This window comes from Uranotaenia lowii, chromosome 2 (assembly GCF_029784155.1).
Source record: "Uranotaenia lowii strain MFRU-FL chromosome 2, ASM2978415v1, whole genome shotgun sequence".
Lineage (NCBI taxonomy): Eukaryota > Metazoa > Arthropoda > Insecta > Diptera > Culicidae > Uranotaenia > Uranotaenia lowii.
Window position 1 is genome coordinate 242,971,602 of NC_073692.1, and position 24,877 is coordinate 242,996,478.

At 33.8% G+C, this 24,877-nt stretch overlaps 1 protein-coding gene across 3 annotated transcripts in view; it reads left to right on the forward strand.

Annotated features, from left to right (window-relative positions):
- Positions 1–1,191: 1,191 nt before the first annotated feature.
- LOC129743863 (rho GTPase-activating protein conundrum) overlaps positions 1,192–24,877 on the forward strand; it is a 352,674-nt gene continuing 328,988 nt past the window's right edge. For all 3 annotated transcript variants that reach the window (XM_055736074.1, XM_055736076.1, XM_055736075.1), the window contains exon 1: positions 1,192–2,859. The gene's annotated coding sequence lies outside the window, so the exon portion shown is untranslated. The remainder of the gene's footprint in view (positions 2,860–24,877) is intronic.

The window sequence follows — 24,877 nt, forward strand, 5'->3', positions numbered from 1 at the left end:
AAAAATTACAAATATTTCAAAAATTACAAAAATTACAAAAATTACAAAAATTACAAAAAAATTTTCGTGTGCATCCAAAATAAACAATTGTTTTGGAGGACCGTCTATGAATTCTTGAATTATTTTTTTTTGTATCATTACTTTTTTATGGACGCACCCTGATATGAAAGCCCAGAACAAAATATCCCTCATCAGATTTTGAGTGTCAATTTGACACTCTTCGCTAAAATTCGCTATATGCCTTTTATTTCGAAACCGGTTTTTACAAACTTAAATTTATTGCGTAAATTTTACTCAAATATACTCATAAACCAGTGCAAAGTTGAAAATTTGGAAAAAAAATGCAAAAAATTTAAAAACATGATAGATATATTAGTTTTAGTCAAATTGACACTCCAGGGACTGTATTAACGGGTACAAATTTCAGGGACGGATGTGGGTTAAAAAAATCATAAAAGTTTTAAAAAATTGATAAAAAGTGACAAATATGACAGAAATGACGAAATCATAAATAAGTTCCGTTACAAAATAGAAACAGGATAAGAAATACTCCCCAACTCTCCCAAAATTCGTGTTGTCAATGCACCTAGACGTGTATGATCCCTCAAGGAAAACTTCAATGGATGGCACCGGCATGCAGTCGGGAGACGCGGCGATTTTATAATCGAACGGACTGGTTCGTAGGAAAAAGAAGCAGAACGATATCTTTTATTTTGGTTTCTTGCTTCTCTCCCCGTTTGCATGTGTTGAGTATTTCAACCTAGCTCAGCAGACACAACACATGGAGTCTGAGTCTGGGCGCAACAAACACTTGACTGCCCGTTTTGTAAAACAGGTTCCCCGCTTGAATAGTTATAATACCATAGATAACGCGCGAGCAAAACAGACGGTGCAGCTGGATGGTTTAAAAAATAAGGCATAATTTTGTGCTGGAGCCCAACTCGATACCTAGCCTATCAGACAGAGCACGTGCTTATGGTGGTGTTGGTGCGGTGGGAGCCTTTGCGCGAACATACCCATACAAATGGAATTCCACCCGCGAGGGGCGGACGATGATCAAGTGTAAATATTTCGAATGGAAGAGCAAAAACTGGAAATCAAAATAATACAAGCGCCTAGCCTGAGTCAGAGTGAGTACGATTGTAGGAACTTGAATCGACCCACCGACTATGGGTGTTAGTTGAGTTGAGACATTCGTGCAGGTTGGACGTTAGTGCAATAGTTTTTTGTTTTTATTTTTTTCGTTTGATCGATTTTATTGTGTTTTTATTATCGTCGCGTGTTAATGAACTGGATCGCGATCAAGATCGGCCTGGATCTTGGTTGATCTACAAACGTTGGTAATCTGCAGAATTATCCAACCGATCAAGTGTAAGAATACCATACTTAGTGAAGTGCATTCTTTAGAAAGATCTAAAGTTGGAATAACTGAGATAGTGGTCGTGATCTTAAGTATAAGTTCTGCGACGTTGCATTGTGTACATAGTACGTAAATTGAAAACTGGGCGTTTCGAAATCAGTAGAGGCCTGTGTTGGCAAACGACATTTGCATACATTCGGTAAAACGTGTTTGGATTTCGTTGATTACGAGAAATCGAACCGCGCAAACAAGTGTACAGGATCGATAAAAAGTTGTTCCTCTTGATCGACCAGAAGGTGTCAAAAAAGAGAAAGACAAACGTCGTTCGTCACTCCTTCCTTGCCCGTTTTCTATAACAACATTTTGTTTTCGGAAATGTTTTTGTGAAAGTTGGCGGCTTACTCTTACTAGGCAGTGAGTTGGGTATCAAAAAAATTGTGTGACCGGTTCGGCGAAACTCACAGAAGCAGCAACAACAACAAGTGCATAACAACCAAGCTTCTCGTAGAACCGTTAAAGCTGGTGCAGTTTTTTTTTTGTTCAAAAGTCGACGAAGGTGGATAAAACAAAACAAGGCACGAATTAGCGCCAATCAACGCCTGAAACCCTGTCGGTAAAAGAGTTCATAGGAAAATAGCTGCGGGTATTCAAGCACGTGATTTGTTACCGAAGGTCGTTAGGGTTTTGTGTGTATCGTCTCTCCGACGCATCTCAAGAAGTCGTTTCCGGTGTTTAGCCAGAGATTAGAGCGTGTGGAAAGTGGAAGCAAACAGAAGGCCTGAACAAGCTGTTCTGTACAAATATTTCAGAGTGTGAAAACATGTTTGAAGCCGATTCGTCGTTTGCGAGCTACGGAAATCTAGTTTGAAAGCTGCCCAATTGCAACGGCCGTTTACAACTGTTTTGAATGAAATATTATCCAGCTAGCTGCTGAACCGTAAACAAATTGTGGATGAAGTAATAACTCCCAAATATTCCCCAGAGGCGAAGAAAAGTGAATGTTGTTTTTTTCTGTATCCCGCTGTGTGGCTCAATCATCAGCTGAGTCTTACCGAGCCTATTTCAACCGACCACAAGTGTAACCGAAGAGAATTCCTAGCTAATGTACCTAGTGCATCCCATTCAAACATCGATATCGTTTTGTTGTGACTGGTTTTGGATTCTCAAATTCGTTCGGCAGAAGATATCTATACACAATAATCATTGAGCTGCTAAGCCACTTGAGGTGTTGGTATTGTGGTCGTATATTTTTCTCTTGTCTGTGGAGAAAAAACCAACCCAAACAACACGACGATAGTAATTGCGCGGTGCTGTGTGTTATTATCGCGATGATTCACGAGGAGTTAATTAACGTTTAGCTTTCGAATTCGCTGTGGGTTGGAATTTTTGGAAGTACCTTCAGTTGAAACAAAAACAACAACAACAACACGAGTGTGTAGCAAATTGCGTCCACAAAAGTGAACACGAGCATTGATAACGGATACGAGTGTATGACAAATGTAAGTTTTTCTTAGCTTAATCTATTTGCTCACGGGCCACTTTAAAATATTCGACAGGTTGCAACTGCAATTTAATCTGCTGCTAATCTTAAAAGGTTTTCAATGTTTGTCAGTTTCGTGATAATATAATCTTTTGAAGATTTTACTATCGATTCTAGGAAAACTATAACAGCGGTCATAATAAGTTTGTAAGCCTCAACTATTCTTTTATTCTTGTCATCAAACTTTACTCAAACTGGAATTAGAAAAAATAAATTGCGTGTAATTATAGTGAAATTATTAATATGAAAATGCCTTTTTATGAAAATAATCGTGGGTAAGAACACTATATATTGAACACCATCTTTGGGATTCAACACATTTGTGATTTGTGGCTAATAAATAATAACGAAAGGTTTTTCTGATAAAATTTTGATAGCGTAGCTTAAGCTTATTTCTCTGCTTCGAATCGATATATTTTTTTTCGCGAAAATATGTTTTGAAATTATTATTTAAGCCTTTTTATTCAAAATTACTTTTGTTCCAATGATTAAACACAATGATTCAAATATTGAACAGGCAATGTTCTAATTATTGAACACGTAAACATTGAATATCATTGCATATATTTAGGGGTATTTCGCTCGATAGTATGCCTTGCAAAGGCGATTTTAGTTGAGCTAGCAACCGAGAAACAGTTTGTTTACATTTCCAAACACCAACCGATGTTTGTTCAATAACTGGTACATGCATTTCTTTACGAAACGAGTACTGCAAGATTGAACGTTCAATAATTGAAACATTGACCTTTTCTGTGATCCAATGATTGAACACTTTAATTTGTTAAATTTTAAGAAATTTAGGATTATAAAGGCTTCCACTCTTCCAGAAATCATTTAAAAAGACTTAGTTGAAACCACTAATATTATTATCTTAAACGTTTATTTGTCTTTTATCCAATTTTTCCCCCAATCAAAAATAGGCTGTTTTCTTCATCCAGTCGAAAAACCATGCCAAAATTTGACCACATATTCAAATTTCGGGGATTGGCTCTTTAAGAGTCCGAGATTCTTGATAAAAATTTGAACAGAGGTAGAAAATGCTTCAACAGTGGCACAACGAATTTTGATTAATTTTTCTACTGTATATTATTGTTTTAATCGGTTAATGTTTTACTAGTGTTCAATATCTGGTACCTGTTCAATAACTAGTGCTTCTACCCTATTTTATTTTTTTTAAATTCGTTTATTTGAAATACCGTAGGTTTTAAAGAGCCAATGTCTGATTTGTGTAATTACATTTTATAGTTTTCGATAGATTTAGATATAGTGAAGAAGAAAGTAGTAGTTATAAAAGGAGATCAATAGCTTTGAGAAAGAGGTATATTTCGAGCATGTAATCAATGTCTTGAAACATAAAACCCAAGTTTATAATTTTAGAACTTCTGAAGTAACTTATGTAAAAGATTTTTTTTTTGGCTCAGGAGACAACAGACTTGCCAACTGAGCTATATCACAAGCCCGTTTATGGTTTATTAAAATAAAATTTTGTACAGAAATCAACAATTACCGTTTAAAATTAAATATGTTTGGACTTTGATTACATCTCTGCTCATTTCCGAATGAATAATTTTTTTCCCATACAATATTAAAGCTATTTGTGGTAACTCTGGACTGAGTGAATTGCTTTCAAAACTTTAAGAGATTTATTGGTTGTAAAAACAACAACAAAAAATTTATGGGAGGTTTAAAATATATGAATTAAAATTTTTTTACAATCCTTGCAGCGCTCTTATGTTCATTTTGCGTTTTAAATTAAATGCTATAAAGTTGAATCTATACTTAAAGTTACTCAGACGTATATGTTTTTTTAAATTTTTAAATAGTCCTAAAAATCTGCTATTTTTTACTTTTTTTAATGTCAAAGAGTTTTTTTTATTGAATAGCATATCTTATTTATAAAATTTGTCCATCCATACATTAAAGGGTTAATAAACAAACAATTCAAAAGATGCGCAATCTTATGAATACAATCTTTGCAGAAAAGCTGTGTGTAGCTATAATTATTTTTTTCGTCTTTTTATCGATTTTTTAATTAAAGGAAAGAACCCCTACAGAAAAAAATATAGCAAAGTAGAACTTTTGGTGGGAAAAACTAGCGAAAAATAGGACATCTTCCAATTTGAAAAAAATATAAATACCGGAAACTATTGTAAATTTGATCACTTTTTTCATTCATTATTGAATATTTTTAAATGGGTTGCTTCTTCGTAACACCTAAATGTTTTGAAACACTTACTGAGGGTAGAAATATAAAACATGATCATTGCAGAATAATAGAATTTTGTCAGGACTTATTCACTTTGTCTACCAAATCAAACAAAACAAATACAAATTATTTTGTATTAAAAAATATTTATGCGTCCTAAACGAAACTTTTTGAGCAAGTTTTACAAAAAGATTCATGAATGTTTTTTAGGAAGCTTGAAAAATGATTGAACATCTGCTGATGAATTTTGATGAAAAAATTATTTTTCCATGTTTTTTTTATTTTTTGTAAAGTTATTAACTGGGTGTTTAGCAAATTTTCCCGGATATTGTCCGAATTTCCGGACGAAAGTTATTAAATCAATTGCCAGGTTTTTATATGAAATAAATCGGATTTGTCCGGCCCGGATACGAGCTGAAAAAAATTCGGCATCCTTATTTTAACTATCCAAAAATCTTCAAAATTATTACCTTCTTGCTATGTAACAAAAAAGACATCGATTGGATTATTTTTTTCAATGAGGCCAAGCTGCTTTTTAACGTTTTTTTTAAATATTTACAATCGATAAATTGTTGCACTATTTCCATTTTATTTGTCCGTTTTGTTCTACTTATCTTATGCATTAAAAAAATATGACTTTTTGCTCCCATATGTTTTTTCGATGATTTTGGGGCATCAAGGTCATCACATTTGAGATGATTTTGTTAATTCCTCAATTAGCGCAACGCTATTCAGTTTTGTATGGAAGAAGAAATTTCTGCGTGTTAAATCATTCAGAAAATTCAAAAAAGCTTGAAATGTAGCTTGTCTTTTATTATTGATTTTGCCAATTCTTTAGCTTCATTTTTCGATAACAAGCTAATTCTTTCACGAAAAAAGTATAAACATTTGACTGACAGTTTAGATTTGGCCAGCCTATGTATGACGAATAGTCAAATGATGAATGGAGGAATGGGAATTTTCGATTTCAAAACTACCCCACTCGAGTTCGTACTGCCGAAACTAATGGCCTCCAGCTTATCTTCGAGATAACAAAACAGGAGCACACGCTGGGCCATGTTGAACCATTTATGCTTGAAAAATAACCATAATCGAAGTTTAGTGGGTTAAGTCGTTTTATGAGTTTTCAGCAAAAACTCATAAAATGAGATTTTGAAGAGAACTTCGATTATGGTTATTTTTCAAACGGTTTCCAAATAAGAATAATGGTTGAAAAACAACCGTTTTTTTTAAAAGGGGCTAAAATTCTTTCTTCTGAGAATTATTAGGAAGATTTACGAAATAAATTTGATATTTTAAAATGTATTATAATCACTAATTTCCATTGTTGTTTTATTTCAATTACTTAATCTAGAATAACAATAACAATTAAAGAGTTACATTTTTTAGCCATTCTTTTTCATTTTTCCTTGATGGTTTACAAATTCGAATGAGCTATTACGGGAAACGCTAGGTCTACCTGCAGGAAAATCTAACTACTTGCTTAAACTGGAACCGCTGTGGGCGACAACGAATATATTCTAATCTTTTGAGATTAATTCAATTAACATAATCTTATACAAGAATGGATGTGTTTTCGAAAAAAATACGATACGTTCTCCATGCTGGCCAGTTTCAAAAGAGCTGCAAAATGCCACTAACTTTCAACAGAAACGTCTAATAATTTTGAAAACTGACTTCAATTCGTTGCCAGAATATCCAGACCAGATCCAGACAATTAAAGTTGATGTTTCCCACAGCTTTGATCATATCGAAACGTGTTATCTAAAAAAAAAAGAACCAAATGAACATTATAAAACAAACAATTAATTTACTGACAAATAACCTTAGGGCACAAAACTCACGATTATAAATTTTTCAAATTATTATTGGTTCCATTTGTTTTTCGGATTCTTCAAAGTTCCTTCACCGAGTTGTGCATATTCGATAGGTTAGTTGTTCGGTTGTAAGTGGGTGTTGGCCTACTGGTTGGCACAGATTTTTGTTTAGGATTTCTTGAGAACGACACATCGTGTAGACCAGAGGGCACACTTTTATTTTCCCTGAGCTGTGGATCAAATACTGAGTTCAACACAATTTTCGGTGCAACTGGGTCATATTTCTGCGGAGGAGCATAACGATCCTTATTGAATAATCCGTCTACGTTGGTTTGTCTATTTTGCTGCTATCGATAGTACAGTACCTTGCACATCCTGAAACAGATTTGAAGTTCGTGTTATCTGGATCTGGAATTAACTTTCTTCATGTTGATACTCACATTTGTTCCGCTGGAGCTGATAATCCTATCTTGATGTTTAAGCTTGAACTCGGCGCCTCGGAACATTGGCGCATAATAAAAGGCCAGCCGGAAAAATGTTCAATCCGGTTCCCTTGGAGGACTGTTACTTGCCCTGCTTTGAATTATTCTAAAAAGCATCTTGTGTGCTACTGCAGCCAATCCGGGATTCGGAATAATATTAGAATCAATTTCAATCCACTATTGTCCGGATCTTTCACCACTCCATCGTTCCACTTTCTCCGGAAGATGAAATCTCATCAATTCTAGAGTTTGTTTTGATTTAGTCGTATGAGCCACTCAACGAGTTTCGAGAAAATCCCTGTGGAAGTTCCGAAACACCTTTTTAATTCTAGATTTGAAACTTTAGTTTAGAATTGTCTGAAAACTTGGTATTAAATTGCGAATATAATTAAGAAATCACCTATGTATTAGACATGCGCATTAATTTTGTTCTCATTAGCTAAAATGTACTTACAACCTTTTGCATTGATCGTTTGGCACAAACGTCGTTTTGTAATTTGAAGAACCATTCTGAAAACATGATTGCATTTGTCCATGACTTCGCAATTCCGTTTGAAGTTGTATGAAGAAAGGGTCAAAAGAATCGAGAGCACGCAGATTATTCGGAAGTGCCCGTTTAGATGTTTCTTGGATCGGGTTTCCTCGGTACTGTCCATCGCAGCAATATTCCTACTAAACTTGACACTGCTGGCTTTCACCTGTGACTTTGTTGACCGATCTAGGGCAGCATAAACGCATCCAACTCTGATGAATGTTTAGGATGCATCTGTTGTAGAACAAAATAATAGTTAAATTTCTCGCCAAGTGAAAAATGACACTTATTTTACTTACCCAGTCACAAATTCTTCCTCAAAATACAACTAGGATAGTTAAAATCACTCGTACAAACTTTTTTGTATTACTTAATCATCATTTTTCACAACATTTCAACACTTTCCTAAAGACTTTCAGCAAAAGTGCAAAAGGACCGATAAACCAAATCCCCAAACTTTTGTTTTGCGACCAATTGCATGCACGCCAATACAGAGCAATTTCACTCGAAAATGGAAAAAGTCATTGTACGTCTCAAATTCAAATAATTTTGCTGAAGTACTTTATCGACTAAACTAAACCAAGTTTTTACCGAAGATAGATTACATGTTTAACCACCATTTACAGTCAAAAACTCAGTTTTGTTTATAATGGTTCATACGACCTAATCAAAACAAAATCTAGAATTTATGTTTTCAAAATACCTGGAAAATAGAAAAAAAATGAACTATAGTCCGCTTTCTAATTGTTCAAACATCCTACCCATAAATACTAACCTTTTCTCCAGTTTTCCTTTTTCAAATTTGAGAACATGTCCGGATACTGCTTGTCCATCTGGTTGGGTTTTTCGGTACATTTTTCCGCTGCAGCTTATCTGATTTTCTCAGCTAATCTCTCGATCTCCGCGCCGCAGAACATTGTAGCTCTGGTCCCGAACGAAAACAAAATGGCGGGATGAAAGTTTGTTCAAGTATCATTGAAATTCAAACCATTATTTTGGGTTTCCAGTCAAACTTTGAATATTTTTGAAATTTAACAATTCATTCTGGTTAAAAAATAACAATTTTTGACGTTTTCAATAAAAAACCATTAAATGGTTCAAAAAAAACTCGAAAATGGTTATAATAAAACGAGCGTGCAACTTATCTTTGTTCCATTTGCTAGCTAGGCCAGGCAGCTCCCTAGAACATTTTCAAACTAAATTTCTAATATTTTATCACTTCGTTCCGGCGCTTATTGAGTTGAATGCTTAAGATCTTTAAGAGATAATTTTGTCTCAAATTGTTACTTTCCTAATGAAAAACAATAAATTTCTTTTCTATTGGAACATCCCTAGAGGAAAGGTTAATTCAAAATTAAGATAAAGATGCCTTCTGAAAATTCAAATGGAGTTGTGGATCTTCAAATTGTAGATTTTCTGTCTTGTTTTTTTTTTACAAAACAACACTGGATATCAACGTTTGATGTATTTTCAGGTTATTTTCTGTCAGAACCAACCTTTTGATTTACCCCAATTTCAAAACTTGAGAAAAATTAACACTTTGATCAGTTTGAGGTACATTTTAATCATGTATGATTGAGCTGAAATTCTTACCATAACTTTAAAATATTTACTTCAAGGAATACAGAAATGAGATGGAACCTCGGTGAATAACAACGAGATTTGGCTCATTAAAATTTGTATGAAATTATAATATTTATAGGTACTATTCGAAATTTGAAAAAAAAACTTCTTAATGCTTGTAAACAAAATTGAGTTGATTGGCAAATAAAACAAACAGAACAAAGAAATTCACACCCATCCTGGAGCGCAAAGACATGTCTTCAACTTTGACTCAAAAATTCTTCTATAGAACGAAACTTATTTGCACACTTTCTGGCCCTAGCTTAGTCGAAAATTAAGATTTTTCGCACATAGTCGTAAATCGCATGTTTCCTCCTCCTTTCCGATGAACTTGACAAGTGCACCGTTCATTCATCGGTTTCTTCAAACTTTGGCAATGGCCTCCAAAATTTTACGCTTTGTGCGGCGACACCGCGATCAGGTTAAGTATTTCCCCAGAGCTAGAAAATGTTGACCGATGAGCAAACATTGAACTGATTAGAAAATAAACGACGCTGAGCGCGCCGTAGGACAACTTTTGGGGGCAGGAGAGTTCACAAAGCTCAAAGAACTCCACTTACACCTGACTGCGTATCATTGTTATCGCCCCAAAGCAGTGTCTACGACCTGGGTTCATCGTATAAAGTACCTACCCAACAAAGGTTGTTAGCCGGCTTTTTGTTCTATCTATAAGGAACTTGTTGAGCTAGTACCTGCTCTTACGAGTTTATCATTGAGGACTATAATTAGGAAGTCGATACGACTGGCTTATGCTGCTAGGCCGTAGCGACAAGTAGACGACTACAATCTCATGTTTAATATTTACCTTTGATGGGCAGATACCCACCGGTAGATTTGCTTCAAGTAATGTGAGATAAACGACCAGAAATTGAACTGATAGCAGCGCTTGAGCGTATTTTGTTCTGCCAGCAGGTCGATGATATTAGGGTTGTTGATTTTTATAATCATCAAGTTTTGATATTTTTACCTATTTAGGATTACATATACATATCTTGTACTTCGCCTTTAAACTGATAATTGTTCTGAAAAATTTATTCCAACATAGAAAAATTGAACCTGTGATTACTAAAATAAGCACTTCGAGTTCCTTTATTCCTGCAAGAAGTTTTTTTTTGGGATTCTCCATGGGTAAATTGACTTTTTTTCTGTGTGGTGTTATATGCACAATAATAGTCTTCAATTTAAACAGCTAACGTTTCGGAAAATTTAGATACAGAAAAAATCAAAAAAATTTAATGCACTTTTTCGAGCCAGGGAAATTTGTTTTACATCATTAAAATAACCTGGCAAAATCTGGGCATTTGATTTAATCATTTTCAACCCAAAATCTGGGTAAATTATATTGATTATATTGAAATTTGTTTTGAAAAGCTGCCTAGGAAATAAAACGAAATTTCAATTATTTTACCAGTTTTATTCATTTCTGGAAGGTGTAGCAAAGAACACCGGGTCAGCTAATCATTTAATAAAAATGAATATAAAAGCACCCGCAACATTTTTTTTCTTTAATCGAAACCTTTTATCTCATGATTAGAATCCTACGAAATTAAAGAAAAAAATCAAGGTATCTCAAAATAAAAATTTTATTTGATATTTGAGGCCCTTGGAGTCAAAGGGGTATAAGTGCATAAAAGCTTATTTAGAGAAAACAGGCACAAGTTGGTGTGTTTGCCCATTTTTCATACATTTTTCGATTTTTTTTCTATCTAATGTAAATGTATGTAAATAAAATTCTAAAAATCTGAAAAAATCAGCCAATAAAGTTTGAATTTGAAAAAACGATTGGCATCTTTAACTCAAAATCACCAATTCCGTCACTTATACCCTTTTGGCTCTGAGGGCCTCATTTGTGATTTCTGTTGGTTAGTGTTCCTAACTGACTCTGATTGAATATAAAATTTTAATTTCGAATCCAGAATCAAAATTATGAAACTGCGATCGCCTGCAATTTGAATCCTTAATGCAATTCCCCCATTGATATTTTAAACTCTATTTTAAAACTTAAATTCGAATTTAACCCGAATTTTTAGTTTTGATTCCGAATCTGAGTACTGCCTTTCGAACCTGAGCTCGAAATCTGAATTCCGAATTTGAAAACAAATTTTGAATCCTAGCTCCAGATAATATTTCTTAGTTATTAGAAGCTATAAAGCGAAATTTGGATCAGAATTTCAACCAGAAATCTCTTATTTTAATTCTACTAATTTTTTATTTTTAATGTGAATTCTTTCTTCAGTTATCTATTCGAAATTTAACTTGTGAATCTGAATTAAAATTGCGAATGATGAAACTGTTTCTGATTCTTCAAATCACCATCACCATTATAAAACTTTCTTTACTCCCAATTCCGCATAAACATTAAAAGTAAAAATTTCAAATCTAAGAAATGGTTTGTTATTTTAAATATCTTCTTTTCATATTCCGAAATGATAAGTTTCGAATACCTATAAAAGTTTTAAACGTAAAACTTAGGTTCGAATCAGGATTTTTTCCAATGATTTTCCATACTGAAGTTAAGAAACAACAAACTGGATACAGCATCGGAATTCTCATCACAGACATCGAACTTAAATGTTTGTAAGCAAATTTGGAGCTACAAAATACGGAATTATTCTATCCTAGCTTAGGTTACCTAAGCTTTAAAAAAAATCCTGCAAGTATCCGAGCCGTGCAAATCTGGTACATTTTCTTCAACATCCGCCAATATCAAAATTATTAAATAAAAATCATGAAAAAAAAACACAAAACAGTCAATTTTAAAACACATTTTAACAATAAAAAAAAAATTCACAATAATTTTGATAAAATTAACTTAAAAAATTTAGACGCAAATACCTAGGTACATAATTATAATGCCTTAATTCAATTTTTTTAATTTAATTTTGCAGAAAAGTGCAAAAACTCGGGTAAAATTTGGGCGATTTGGCAAGATTAGTTTGATCTTATTGATTTTTGATATTCGGACTATTCGGAACTAAATTTCTATCAACTAGTTAGACATTTTTTGAAAAACTGTAGTTGAATTATTGCCGTTGAATAAGATTTCGAGATTTTAACTTTAATTCTGAGTCGAGATTGTTACACTTGTGTCATTTTGCTTGGCATTTGTGGACCCTTATCGGGGGGGGGGGGGGAAGGGGGGGTTTAATTTAGAAGGTAGTGCATTGAGATTTTGTAAATCAATTACAGTGAGCGAAACAAGAATAGTACCACCATGTTGTATTGCTTGTTAAAATACGAATGAATAAAAATTATTAAATAAAGGAACTTCCATAGAGTACGGTGCTACTCAATTAGGTATAGACAAAAATTAAAAAGATAAAACCAAAATCCGCATTTCGTCCCGTCTTACAGGAAGACTGATTTTTTTTCTTCCAGTTTGTTTATAACGCTTTAAAATGTCTCTAAGAACTCAAATGTACATACCTACATAATGCAAAAGGTATCCTTGAAAAGGATAACCACGTTTTTAAGAGTTTATTTTATGCAACTTTTTGTTATTTCGATTATGTCATTTGATTATCCTTTTCATGATTAAACAGTTTGAGCATAGGTAGCCAATAGTTTGATATCACTAATTATATTAAAAGCTTACTTAGCCTCTACAAGGATGCTTACCTAAGTAACATTTCACGTAACTAGACCAAGTTTTACTTTAATAGGAAATTCTTATAAAAAAATTGAAGTAGCTTGTATTTTAGTATAATATACTGCAAAAACTCTTAGTCCCATAGAAGAGCTGAACAAAGGCTATTTAGCCTTTCGTTGGGAGTGCTCAAACATTTGAACTTCAAGAAATTACTTTTAATAATATTTTTTATTTATTTTTTTTTGTGAAAATAGTTTTTAATCTAAATCAATAACAAACACCTTCCTGCATTCAATTGACAAGGTTTTGAAGAAATTTGCAAAATCGTATTGGAATGAATTAAGAGCTTCTAAAATTATTTTTCAAGTTTGATGCGCCATAACTTTCATAATAGTCAAAACACCGGCTTAAAACCTGTTTATATAGTTATGTTATTCGAATTAAAATGTTATTTTTTCACTCAATCAATAATTGCTATTCTCATTTAGCCTCAACAAAATTTCAGTGGAAAACTCACATTATAAAGAAAATTTAATAAACATAAAAGACATATGTTTGATACCTTCCTCTGGGTATCTGGGTATTTTATTAGGAGAAAGTTTCGATAAAGTGAACTTTTTTTTAAAATCGAAACAGTGCGACAAGACACGAGTGCCTCAAGGATGGTAAAGATCATTAGTAAAATCTTAAAAAAAATAAATAGTCCGACCTTTAAATATTATGATTTTGAGTCCTATCATTTAAAGATTGAGACCCAAGATTCCGAGACCTAGTGCAATTTTGGGCCACACTTAGAGACAGGTTCTAAAATATCTCAATTGTATTGACTGTCAACAAGAATTATTTTCATTTCGATGGAAATACGCCTTGAATTCGTTGCTCAAACTCCTCACATACCGTCTCAAACAGCGAGAGTTGAATTATAGTTCGTGGAAATTCTGAATTGACTATTTTTATATATAAAGTCATTTCCGGATAATCATTACAAAATCATTGCTTAAATGTTTTGAATGATATTTCTTAAATACAGTATTATTTTCTGGGTTGCTTAATTACGGTGATAATTTAACTCTGTAACCGTTTTTATTTTAATAGACCATCAACTTTCCTCACTTTCTTTTTTGAAAATAAGCAAAATAGGAAGTCAAAAAGATTCTAAAATATATCTCCAAACAAACTCAACTAATAGCGTTTTCGAACATCTTTATTATGGAATATATTTTTCAGAGCTACATAACATAATTAGCGGCTTTTAGCCGATGATAAATAATATTCGGGAAATTGGATTCACACCTTCGAAGTGTGCCACTAGGTCAGATATACATAGAATTGCAAAATGGTCTGGATCCAGCAACATTGGCTATTCTAAGACTTTCATAATAATTATCATGATAAATGACTGAGCGCTATAATCATTAATATTCAACCATCTCTTTCATAACTTTATCAAAATTTATCAGGAAATACGGTTGTTTTTTTTTCTGGTTGCATTTCGCGAAACGAGCTCGCAAATCGTGGTCCAACTTCGGTTGATTCAGAAAAGACTTGGCGGCCCTCTGCTTAAGTATTACGCCTTTCTCCGAATTCCCATATTAATATGAAAAATGCAAAAACGACCAAGTGAAAGACCCCTGCAAATGATGTGACATTCTTCGCTGTTCGTGGGATGAGAGGTTTCTCGATTTCGTTGTTGTTGTTGTTGTTGTTGTTGTTGTCTTCGGTGGATTCCTCAAAACGAACCAACTTTCCTCTGTCATGTTTCCTCGAGCTAGGAGTTGGTCTCCAGTGGCTCGTGGACTTGGTGTGTCAGTGATAATGATGATGACGGCGGGGACTCAAATTCAAGGCAGATGTGTGGAATTATGGTAATTCACTAACAAAGGTCCGCTTTTTTCAGTGATGAGATTGGTGTGATAACAAAATCTTCCGTAGAGCAACCATTTTTCGTTAATGGTCAGTCGATGCAAGAGTAGATTGGATGCTGGAGGCCGCATTAGGTTCTGTTTCAAGGCAGATCATCATCATCATCTCTTGATCCAGCCGTTAATTGCAGGAATGGCCATTATAAATCTCCGAATTCTACCGAGGTGTTGTTTTGAATACTACCTTGGTCGATTCGTTATTGGCTGTACAATAAATTTATGGTACTGGACGTCCTCAAGAGCCCCGCCCATTCCAGTTGCATACAGCTTGACAGATATAAATCATTCAGGTACAACCGCACTTAGTGAGGAGACGATTCGTCAATTTCTCGATAAAACATTCACGGCACATGTCCCCCAAGTGATAGAGAAACCAGTTTTCTGTCTTCAATCGACGTTGTTTGCCGTTGACGTGTTTATGGAAGAATTTGCGTATGCCAAAGTGGCACGAGGGGCACAAAAAAAATCTGAATATATTCATAATGATTTTTGTTGCTCGGTGTGTGTTTTTGTGGTGTGGCCTCTAGTTGAGCGATCTTACCATATTTCACCGAGTGCGCCGGACGGGCTTGGAATTCCAAAATCAGACTGTGTAACGCATACCAATATTCAAGTTAGGGCAATAGTCTAGTATCACCTCTTGTTAACCGATTATCGTGACAAATATCCATAGATGTTGGAAGTTTTGTCCGTGTTTATGTAAACAAAACTTTACAAAGTTGCGTTGTGTTCTTCAGCTGTAATTAAAAAAAAATCTACCAAAATTGTAAAACTTTATTTGGTAGACTTTGAGACACTTCATGTAGTACTTTGGCTATTTCTTCTGAATAAAAGCAATATAAAGATTCCCTTTAGTTCAACCACGATATAAGAAAAGTTCAGATATCGGTATTCGGATAGCAACTTACTATTTTCTGAACTGAATTAAAGTTGAACTAAAGGGAATCTTTCGATTGCTTTGATTCAGTAAAATTATTCAACCAAGTAGGCTCACAACACATATTAGATGGCTATTTCTTCTTTTGGATTTCACTGTATGGATTGAGAATGTATCCTACTAGAAATTTTTTTCATTGGAAATAGTATAGTTTCAGTTTGGTTTGTGAGAATAAATTGGCAAGTTGAAATAAAAAAAATGTAATTTTCATTTTACACGTTTTACATTAATTCTCATCTTTTCACATTTGCGAACTCAATCACAGGGCAGTTATAGGAGATGGAAATTTTTCGATTTTTCTCTCATGATACGTGAGAATAACATTTATGAATGGGAACGCTGACATAGCCCATAAAAACCATAACCTGAAAACCTTCTCAAAAAGACTTCTATCGAGAAAAGCGGCTATTGCTGATGCTCCAGACGATCGAAACGGTCCATGAATCAGAATTGATCACCCAAAGTGACTAGATATGACGCCACCGATTGCCGAACGAAAGGCGTCACCGCGTCCTCGTAGTCGTCGTTTCGAGTCGGTATCCCGGCAGAAGAACTTCGCAAGCCCCGGAGCGAAGTACAAATGTAAATATATATGTATGCAAATGACATTTCGCGAGTTCGCCGCGAAAGGTAAAGAAATCTTCTGCCTGATTGGAATGTCATTTGCATAGCCAGTCAATTTCGCTCACTCCTCCTCGCTGCTGCCTAGTGGCGCGAACACGTTTCTTCATCGGTTCCACTGGAGATAGATTTGAATCCGGGCGCTTTTTAAAAATCTGCTGGGGTCTCCGGCTCAATGGTCAATGATATCTTGGCGGATCTTCCACAATCTGGTTCCAGCAGTTGTTTGGCGGCCAAGATTCGCGAGGGAGAACTCGAATTACAGCGGCTGCGCGCGGCGTGAAGTGGAAAACGACACCATCGTTTCTCTCGGGAAGATGTGAATTGAATTACTAATTTTGGCGGTGTGGTTAGATTATAATATGCATACCCAACATCCATCGACTGAGAAGGTCAAATGATTCTTCTGGTTCCGAGAAGTTTTACGCTGGTAGAGTTTTGGCGTTTCAAAAAAAAAACGGTTTCATTTCTATTTTCAACTTAGTTCTTTCTTCACTCCAGCCTTTCGAAGACAGACAAGGGCGGAAATGATCACCCTTAATAGGAAGGGCAAGAGCTGACTCGACGAACAGACATGAAAAAAAGATTTGCTTCAGTCTACAGAACCACACCGGATAAGCTGGTTTAGAATAGATGTAGTTTTGAGCATCCTTCAAGATTTCAAATTCAAAATTTACACTTTCTTTCCCGCAAAATACAATTATATACCTATTATAAAATAAAATATCTAAATGGTAAATTGAGATAAAGAATTCAAGTAAATTTGATCCAAAAAGTAACATTACAAATAATCTTCTGGGACCCTCATTGAATTCAACTTTTTTATGAGATCTACAGTGTAAATTTTTCACACCCCGCTTAAAATCGCTATTTATCTCTTATTCCTAACTGATTTTTCAAACCAATAACTCAAATATAATTCTCAGATGGCTTGTGATATAGCGCGAATGCCATGAAGATGGTAAAACGACTATAATCGAAACAAAAAAAAAGATTCTCAGACGGTTCATTCATCTTAACAAACTGAACTCCTCCATCAATTATCAAAGTTATTCCAGTTACAGCAGAAAAATTTTGACAACTGGATTAGAAAGTTGTTGTAATTTTACACGTTTTGGCATCGTTGGATTCTTTAACTATGAAACACAGAGGTCATTTTTTTCAAAGTAGCAGATTTAAGAACTCTTTGTTCGTCTACATTTTCTCAGATTATTCTAACACTTTTTAAAACTTGCAACTGTATTTTATATGGGAGAAATATTGTAGGTTAAAGTCGTCAACATTATCAAATCGACATTCCTAGAACTCCATCAGGTTGAAAAAACCTGGGAATTGTTTTTGCTTTGTATACTGAAAACCTAGTATATAATTATTGAACGCGGCTTAAATTCTTCTACGCATTATTTCCCTCAAACTGGAATCTGAACTTGCATTTTAAATCTGCTTTGAAAAAACGGATTCTAAATCAGAACAAAAATGTGATTCAATCATATTTGATGATTGATTTTGTAATTTCCCTAATTAACTCCATGAATAACCTGTGCAAAATTTCAGTTCAATCAGACTTGATTTAAAAGGGCTTCAAAGTACGCAATGTTTCAATTTATCACCTCCAGAATCACCTAAGAATATGAAATCGGGAAAATCTTTCTTTCATTCCAACTAACTTAAAAGGGCATGTCGAGAACTGGTGTCACTTCGCAAAAATAATGACCGAATCGTAAAATTTATCACAACTCGATCCAAATCAAATGGTAACCATTTATTTACCCAAGGGAACAGCATTTCTGATGCCTATGATTTAATAACTCACACGCTGCTTTTCAAACTCAAAATTAAGTTTGATCGAGGTCAAAAACATAGTTCGATTCTATGAACTTGAAGTCAAGTTCCCTTTTTCCTCCTTGCGATGGTTCAATACGGAGTTCAAACTGCTAACTCAAAACTGATCCTTTTTTTCCCCTTCGGCAAGGAAGCAAAGCTGAGTTCGACCTTATAAACTAAAAATTAAACTCTCTTTGCTGGACTAAAAACATTCAGCGAGCGGTTCGAAGTCTAAACCGGAACAGCAACGCTCAATTTTTTTTTCGTTCCGGGACATTTACCGGAAGACTATGAAGGAACTTCATAATGGAAATTCAGCGTAAAATATGGTGAGCGGCTTGGAATGTCTGGAAACTTCCGGATATCCCGTGGGAAGTAACATCCGGAAGTTTCCTTTGTAGTTATGACCGAGAGTGTCAAAATTTTCCACCGCTATGTAATTACAATGTAATGTACCGGATGGGTAAATTTAAGTTCGGTTGCCGAACTTAGTTCTGAGATTGCCCAGTCGAAATTAAAGTTGAGGGCTGCCACTGAAGTTCTGTTTTGATCCAAAACAACTTAAATTTGAGTTAAAAAAAAAGAAGCGTGAATGGAAATCATTTTCAGATTAAGTTTAGTTTGGGTGATATGGCGTGTGGAAATTTTAAAATTTATCAATTTTGAGTAGTATACTTGTTTTTCGATAACTGACAAACTAATGAATCTACATATTTATTATCCATCATTCAATCAAGGATTCAGATCTTGTCCAGATATTTTCGTTTCAGAAGTACAACACTTTAAAATAATTAAATTGTACGATTTTTAGAAATTTCTATAAATTCAAATTATTTCTATAATTTCTATAGGTCTTATTGAGTACATATTTGACATTCAAGATTTTAACTTATTTAACATTTTTACTGAAGACTGCTGAAAAAATGTGACTTTTGCGTTAAGAAATATAAAAATATTCCATATGATTGATATCTTCTTAAAAATAACGTTGAAATTCCCGTATTTTGCAGAATTATTACGAAATAACAAACATAAAGCTTCAACAACTTTTTTTCTCAGAATTCAAAATTACTTGTGATTTTTTGGGGACAGTGTATCATTGAATTAATACGGTACCTTATTTTCAAAGTCTTTGTGGGTGGTGTTTAATAGTTTTGTTAAAAAAGTGCACAAGATTATTTAATGAAAATAAAGATATCTCGGGAACAAGAGTTATAGAAACAAATAATCGATAGTATTTTTGAAATCAGCTCTCCAAAATTATTTAAAATTAGTTCTTAAATTCTTTGTACCTTAGAAATTTTTTTTTTTATAATGTGCATTTAGTTACTTCGTGTTATTTATGAGACATTGAAAATTTATTTTTCACTTGTGTGGTCCATTGATTTTCTTAAGGGTGGTACTAATTATCATGAAAAAAAAATAGAAATACATATGTTGCAAGTCACGGAAATGAATGCCATAAGAATGGTTAATGTCTTTAATTAAAATAATAAAAATAATAATAATAATAATAATAAATAACAAGTACAGAAAAGCTGATTTTTAACCTTTTTCATAACTTTACATTTCGACGTTGTATGCATTTTAACATTATTATTCATGAAAGCTCGGTAGGCTGTGCTTGTAGTTGTAGGTGGCATAAGTGTTTTTGAGAGCTGAAATTTATTTTTAAATGGAAATAATGAAAATGAAGAGTGAATAATTTTCAAGAAATAAAGCAAGAAAAATATTCAAAGTTAGAACTAGATTCAAGAAATGGACTGTGCATCGTGACCAGAGAATTGAAGTTTACAAGGCTAGGAAAAAGAAACAGCCCTTATGCACAAATGGACATTAACCGACAGATAAGTATCGCATGCTTTGATAGATTCGTTAAAAATCTGAGGTTACAATACTGGTTCCTTTATACCCCATGGTTATCAGCAGCATCTCGTGTTAAAACATAAAATTGGTGAGCTCTTTCCATTTTAATTTGTATATTTGTGTATTTTCTTATTCATCTATCCCATCAAAACGAATAACTCTTTTCCCATCTGTCTGAAACAGCATCTTTATTTGTAGGGTCGGATTAGTTTTCTGCACCTGGAAAGTTCATTTAACTGTTCAGACTATCCCTACATGATTACATTGACTAGCCATCTTGTGCATTGTGGTACCGAAATCCGGGGTAATATTGATCACTTTTTTTTCTATATTTTTTGATTTTTTTTTTCCTGTTAAGGGGAATGTGGCATGTTTCATATTTTTGAAACCAGTATTGGACTCCTATAAACGTAAAACATGATTGCAGAAATTTATTGGACTACTTTAAATTTGATTTAAAAATCGCTTTCGTCGCTGTTCAGGAATTTATGCTTTGGGGTTACATTGATCAGTTTCCATTTTGACGGTTTTAACAAGTTTTCTTGATCATAAAGGATGTAAAACACCATCATAATTGTTCACAAATTCTTATTAATCAGTTTACCTTGCTTTTTAACGTTTTCATTTAAAAACATTCATATTTGAAAAAAAAAAACAATGACGCTGCATACATCTAGGGGCAAAAATTATAATAATTGCTAAATAGTTTTGGCTTCAAAATACAAAAAATAATTACCTTCACACATTCCCTTAGGCCATCCCACTATTTCAATTTACATTTTTTCTTTAAAGTTGATCATTTGATAGGATTTTATCCATTTGTCCATTAAGGGCTTGGAAAATTTACTTCTTAAATATCAAAAATTTATCATTAAATAAATAAAAAAAATAGCACTATAACTATACATATGCAAAGAATAAAAGTTGTTCTTTCACATTCAACCACCCGTTTGCTTCTAAATACTTTTTGGTATCATCACGAGAGCTGTTTGTTTGCGAGCCTTGAAAAAATGATTATTTTAAGATATTGAAATTACATTTCTGCTAACAAAAACAATTTCAAATACAATCCAAATATTGTCTATTTGATACTCAAAACAATAGAAATCTCAAAATATAGAAAACATAGAAAACAAATTTCAAAAATTCAAACTATAGACTAAGTTATTGAGGATAAAGTTACCCCGGCGATCAAAGTTTCCCCGTTTTACGGTACCACACTGATTCTCAATAAAAACACTTGAAATCCAGGTCCTAATTTTGGCATCTTGTGTTGGGATTTGGTATGAAAAAACATTCCGATTTATGCCAATGAACAAAATGTGTATGTGTAGTAGACCGCTGCAAAAATTGTCATTTTGCATTTTATGATTTTCTGTACCTTTTGGGTCACCAATCTCACCAAGCATCAGTGTTAAAGTGAGACAATTTGATGGATTCCAGAATTAGCGCAACGCGTTTGAATATTGTACAGAAATTTTTATGGAAGATTTTTTTTGCATTATCATGCAGGAAATTCAAATAAACTTGAAATGAGGTTTGTCTTCAATTAATGGTTTTGCCTATTTTTGAGCTTCATTTTTTTTTTCAAATTAACAGTCAAAAACGTTAAACTTGAATAAAAACATTGATTCTGAAGTACAAGTTAAGCTTGTGATTCGTTCTCATGAAATATACTGCAAGAATCAAGGATTTTTCTTCATTCAGAGTTCTATTTTGTTTAACTTTCAGTACATCTAAGGTGATTTTCGAATGAAAAAAAAAAATGTTTCCCATACAATTTTCCTTACAAAATTCAAACTCGTTGCGATAATCCAGGACTGAAAGAATTCCAAATGTCAACGTCGAATAGTGTTTAAAATTATCAAAGCAACCGTTGTTCGAATCCTTCGAATCCACTGCTGTTTCGATTTTAACATCCTTATTTTTATGAGCAAATAGAATCACAATTGAGTATTCAAAGATTTATTTTCTTCTCGATGACAAGTTTGTAAGTTACTGAGTTCTGATTTGATTCAAATTCAACTCAAGTGTTTTACGGATGGCAATTTTTGTTGCCAATTCGTTCAAATAATCAATTAGAATATATTTTCACCATTCGAAGTACCGTAGATGTCCCTGCAGTACTGACTTCCAAGAGATATACACAGAAATTTTTTTTTTGCTGGAAACCAGCAAAATTTTGCTGGTTTTTGTCCCGCTGACTTTCCAGCAAAATTTCCAGCAATATCGATTGCTGAAAAAATCAGTAAACATCAATGCTGGTTTCCAGCAATTCAAATTGCTGGAAATCAGCAATCCAGATTGCTGGAAACCAGCTATTTCTATCAAAGCATTCGGCTGAATTTGGTATCAAATTTATATTTCAATTCAAATTAAAATATCGAAAATGGCTGTGCACATCCCGATCAGGAGAGCATATCAAAATAAAAACTCAAACATATCTCACCAAGATATTTTCATCTGATTCAGTTATAATTAAGTACTCCAATTTTTCGATTATAAGTTTCTCCAATCCGAATTATATCTTATTCTGATTGACAGACTTGAATGGGGTTGAGGTCATTTTAAATTATCAAGATTTTTTTTCGGATTGTCCTAAAATAAAATGTTTATATCTTATTTTGATATACGTACAACTTTTTCTGAAACACGGACATCGAAGTCAACGGCCCAAACCGAACATTAATGAGTTTGGCTCAACAGATCCATAAAATTGAATCCAATTTTATGGAATCCAAAAATGGGGCATGGTTTTAGCAAATAATGTGGTTTATTGACACCCTACTAGAAAATTTTCCCGTAGCACTCATATCTTGATAAGTTATAATTTTGATAGATTTTGTTCTGCCCAATATCAAACTATGCTATCTGAACGAGATATAATCTTGAAAGGAGCATATCTTAAATTGATATAATTTAGCTATGACCGCATAGATTTTTTGATATAATTTGAGATATTTTAACATCCTACGAGTACTGAATAATAACTCATTTAGATAGGAAAAAATGAGTATCAAAATATCTCATCTTGATATAATTTTGTTTTTCCCTCCTGATCGGGATGATAAGTAATAAACAACATTTGTTTTCTTCCATTTTTTTTATTATGAGCTAAATGAATTAGCAGAGATATATGTTTTGTCAATATATTATCTGTGAATATATTAACACCGCCTCCGGGGTGGCAGCTTTGTGCCAATGTGATAATCATCCGCCACTTGAAATAGAGATTTGATTAATTCTTTTCATGAATCTAATAAATCCATTTTCCAATACAAACTAACCCTTGACTTGATGTCTGGTTGCTAGAATACAGAGGAAAATAAAAAAAATAGTATTAACATAAACAAAATTCGTGAAAAAGAGTCTCACCTTGCTTCAGCGTACGAAAACAAACAGACTCCAATTTGACAACTCGATTGCTGATTTTCCAGCAAACTAGACCAATTGCTGGAAAGTCCAGCAATTTGAAAACCGATTGCTGATTTTCCAGCAAAAATGACAAGAACAAAATCGAATGCTGAAAAATCCAGCAATAAGAAAATCGATTGCTGGTTTCCAGCAAAAACTTGGATTGCTGAACGTTTCCAGCAATTTTTTTTTGCTGGAAACCGAGGCAAAAATTTACAGTGTAGATAGGTACATTTTATGCTGATTTGTTTTCCAAGACACACATTGGTTACCATGGCTAAATGCATTGATCTTGTGGCCTGAATTCTTCTGATAACGTCGCCATCATCGAAGGGTCATGTAGAAGAATGATTGCTGCTGCTTTCATTATTTTGCTGAAAGGTTTATTTGTCTTCCAGTCTCGTATTAAGCATGGATTCTTCCCGGCTCTTGCACAATACTTGGATTTTATCAGCATACATTATACTGTATTATTAGTTTTTTAAGCGGTACTTTTTTTACGTTTAGAACTTTTGGCATGGACCATGGGTGTTTCATGAAGCCAATTGTATTGAATTTTTTTTGGTAATGGACAAGAAAACGTTACGCAGTTAAAATATTATTTCAGTAAAGTTTTGAAAACAACCATTATGATTCATCTGAAGTGCTTTAACATAAAATTTCCGGTTGCTTTGTTTTTGCAAAACAGCTCGATACTGTTCTCTTGCTTCAATTTGAAGATGTTTACCTTTAGCGAAGTTATCAGTTTTTTGCTCATTCATTCGATTCCGAATTTCTTTCCGAATAAGGGAGCGCAAAACAAAATCCTTCCTTCCTGCCTAAAAAAAACTCTTCCTGAAGATTGCTGTTCCACTGTTTTGTTTCTGTGCTTTGAATTTCAAAAGTAACTCGCGTCTAACACCCTGGGCAAGAAAAGCAAAACAAACGGCGTACCTATCTTCGCGCGCGCTGCCTGATTATCGTCGTCGGATGCTGTGATGTGGAGGCGCAGCGAATGCTGTTTATGTTCCTCACCTCAAGTTTCACTCCCTACTGCGCATCGTTATTCGAATTGAACACTTCAACAAAGCCATTCGTTTGGATTCTGTATTCCGACGAAGAACCAGCGATCGTCCGCGATTGTTGTAACGGCCAGCAGGCCTCG